Source organism: Mandrillus leucophaeus, unplaced genomic scaffold, assembly GCF_000951045.1.
Source record: "Mandrillus leucophaeus isolate KB7577 unplaced genomic scaffold, Mleu.le_1.0 Scaffold29, whole genome shotgun sequence".
Taxonomy (NCBI): domain Eukaryota; kingdom Metazoa; phylum Chordata; class Mammalia; order Primates; family Cercopithecidae; genus Mandrillus; species Mandrillus leucophaeus.
Genome location: NW_012103031.1, coordinates 1,835,458 through 1,839,128, shown reverse-complemented (window position 1 = coordinate 1,839,128; position 3,671 = coordinate 1,835,458). Strand labels below are relative to the sequence as shown.

The 3,671-nt window shown below is 48.1% G+C and overlaps 2 non-coding genes across 2 annotated transcripts; both read left to right on the top strand.

The window, feature by feature from the left end:
- Positions 1–433: 433 nt before the first annotated feature.
- TRNAW-CCA lies at positions 434–505 on the top strand. The gene has a single exon. It is a non-coding gene; the product is annotated as a tRNA-Trp (tRNA).
- A 1,164-nt stretch (positions 506–1,669) lies between these two features.
- TRNAW-CCA lies at positions 1,670–1,741 on the top strand. Its single transcript has one exon. It is a non-coding gene; the product is annotated as a tRNA-Trp (tRNA).
- The last annotated feature ends 1,930 nt before the right edge of the window (positions 1,742–3,671 follow it).

Below are 3,671 nucleotides of genomic sequence, written 5' to 3'. Positions count from 1 at the left end.
CCCGGCCTGAACATAATACTCTTTCGTTGATCTGGCTCACGTGCACATTCTTAGTGTTCCCCATGCAGAGGGCTGGGGAGAAGAAAATCCGAATCCCTCACAACACCGCCCCAGCCTTCTCCGCTAAGCTGCGCTTTCTCATTTTCCACTGTGGCTTCCCATACGTTTCTCCTTAGGAGACTCCATAGCCTGAGGGAGGTGAATTTTCCTGAATGAGAAGAGGATTATTTACGGACCCCGTGGTGGCATCTGTTTCTATGCTGTTTCGTTTACTTTTACACTTCCCTCCGAATAGCTGCATTACAAAAGGGAAAGAACTCTTAGTCAATCCCAAACCATAATAAAAGGATAGTAAAAAAAACTATACTGGTCGCTACACCTGACAACTGCTGAAATAGGATCCATCTAAAACACAAAAAACTTATTCTTCCAAGACCTCGTGGCGCAACGGTAGCGCGTCTGACTCCAGATCAGAAGGTTGCGTGTTCAAATCACGTCGGGGTCAAACATATGATCATCCCTTTCTTTAGCCACTAGGAGTTATATAGACGTCTTGCCGCTAACTCTCAACCTTGGACACTGTATTTTCTGTTCTTTAGCCCTAAAGATTTCTTTGCATAGGTACTTCAGCAGTGGACCAGCACCTTAGCTAAAGTGTGAGGAAAAATTCAGAGCCAATATTTAGGTCGTGCTGTTCACATCTGTAGCAGGATTTATCGGGACTGTGCTTCAGATAGTACATTCACAGGACTTCAGATAGGACCTTAAAACAGTGCAGGAGGAGCACTCTGGGAGGCTGAGACGGGCGGATTGCTTGAGCCCAGGAGTTCAAAACTGTCTCTCAAAAAAGCAAAACAAAACAACAAAAACAAAAATAACAACACCAGATGTGGTCGCACATACCTGTAGTCCCAGCTGTTGCTTAGGAGACTGAGGCGGGAGGATCCCTTGAGTGCGGGAGGTTGAGGCTGTAGTGAGCTAACATTGTGCCACTACACTCCAACCTGGGTGACAAGGTGAGACGCTGTCTCTAACTGAAAAAATAAATAAAACGGTTCAGAGCTCAGGAAATAGTTGCCTTCCCAATCCAAAAACTACCCGCCCACCCTGGAGGGGCTGCTGTCCTTGGAAAAGCGTTGGTGGTGCAGCCTGATCTCCAGCATTTGAAGTTCAAGCGCCACTAGGACAAAGCTTTATTCAAAACAAACGAGGAGGAAGTCAGTAGTCTTCCCCCAGCGGCTCCTACAGGACTGCGCTGGCCTGACCTGTCATCTGGCTCCCGCCCCACGTTTGTATTCCTAGAACGACCTGCTGGACTGAGTTCCTTGTCCTCTGCCTAGAGGTGGCCAGGCCTGACCTCACTGCTTTCCCTATGTTCAAATGTCTCGAACCTGGAGCACTGAGTGTTTCCGTTTTCTGTTAAAGCAAACAGGAGTCAGGCGGGATGGCTCATGCCTGTAATCCCAGAACTTTGGGAGGCCGAGATGGGAGGATCGCTTGAGCCCAGGAGTTCGAAACCAGTCTGGGCAACACGGCAAGATCCCATCTCTTGTATTTTTAATTAATTAATTAATTAATTAAAGGATAGTAAAAAAAACTATACTGGTCACTACACCTGACAACTGCTGAAATAGGGTCCATCTAAAGCACAAAAAATTTATGTTTCCAAGACCTTGTGGCGCAATGGTAGTGCATCTGACTCCAGATCAGAAGGTTGTGTGTTCAAATCACGTCAGGGTCACAGCTGTCGCCCAGGCTGGAGTACAATGGTAGAGTCTATTTACAGAGTCTCACTCTGTTGCCCAGGCTGGAGTACAATGGCACATTTTATTTATTTATTTGTGAGACAGAGTCTCACTCTGTCTCCCAGGCTGGAGGACAATAGCACAATTTTGGCTCACTGCAGCCTCCGCCTCCTGGGTTCAAGCAATTCTCCTGCCTCAGCCTCCTGAGTAGCTGGGAGTACATACTGCTGCCACCATGTAATTTTTGTATTTTAGTTGAGACGGGGTTTCACCATGTTGACCGGGCTGGTCTCAAACTCCTGATCTCAAGTAATCTGCCTGCCTTGACCTCCCAAAGTGCTGGAATTACAGGCGTGAGCCAGTGGGCTCGACCAACACACATATGTTTATTGCAACACTATTTACAATAGCAAAGACATGGAACCAACCCAAATGCCCATCAATGGTGTACTGGATAAAGAAAATGTGGTACATACACATCATGGAATACTAAGCAGCCATTAAAAGGAATGAGCTCTTGTCCTTTACAGGGACATGGATGAAGCTGGATGTCATCAGCCTCAGCAAACTAACACAGGAACAGAAAACCAAACACAGCATGTTCTCATTCACAAGTGGGAGATGAATACTGAGAACGCATGGACACAGAGAGGGTAACAACACACACCTGGGCCTGTTGGGGAGTCCCAGGTAACGGTAGGGAACTTAGAGCACGGGTCGATAGGTGCAGCAAACCACCATGGCACATGTAACAAACCTGCATGTTCTGCAGATGTGTCCTGTTTTGTTTTTTTTGAGACGGAGTCTTGCTCTGTCACCCAGCCTGGAGTGCAGTGGCTGGCCTGATCTCAGCTCACTGCAAGCTCCGCCTCCCGGGTTTATGCCATCCTCCTGCCTCAGCCTCCGGAGTAGCTGGAACTACAGGTGCCCGCCACCTCGCCCAGCTAGTTTATTTTTTATTTTTTATTTTTTAGTAGAGACAGGGTTTCACCGTGTTAGCCAGGATGGTCTCAATCTCCTGACCTCGTGATCCGCCCCTCTCGGCCTCCCAAAGTGCTGGGATTACAGGCTTGAGCCACCGCGCCCGGCCTGTTTTGTTTTAGAAGAAGTAAAAAACAAACAAACAAACTTGGGAGGCCCGAGGCAGGCTGATCACTTGAGGTCAGGAGTTCAAGACCAGCCTGGCCAACATGGTGAAATCCCATCTCTACTAAAAACACACACAAAAATGTAGCCGGGCATGGTGGCCGGCGCCTGTAGCCCCAGCTACTGAGGACGCTGAGGCAGGAGAATGGCGTGAACCCGGGAGGAGGAGCTTGCAGTGAGCCGAGATTGCGCCACTGCACTCCAGCCTGGTCAACGAAGCCAGACTCCATCAAAAAAAAAAAAAAAAAAAAAAAGGAAAAATTAACTCCTTACTCACATTAAAATTGTATTTTGGGGGTAATTTACATAAGTCACACAATTATCCCTTTAATTAAAATCTAATATTCTTTTCTTTTATTTTTTGAGGTGGAGTCTCGCTCCGTCGCCCAGGCTGGAGTGCAGTGCCGGGATCTCGGCTCACTGCAAGCTCCGCCTCCCGAGTTCAAGTGATTCTCCTGCCTCAGCCTCCCGAGTAGCTGGGACTACAGGCGCGCGCCACCACGTCCTGCTAATTTTTTTTGTATTTTTGGTACAGACGGGGTTTCACCATGTTGGCCAGGATGGTCTCAATTTCTTGACCTCGTGATCCGCCCGCCTTGGCCTCCCAAAGTGCTGGGATTACAGGCGTGAGCCACCGCGCCTGGCCCATTTTTCTTCCTTCCTCTCATAACCTTTCTCCCCTCCACAAACACATAGCCAAAGAAACGAATTGTGTCGCTCCTGAATCATAGAATAATTGTAAATTATGTTGTGATTAAATAGGAGGGGCGGGGCCCTGTC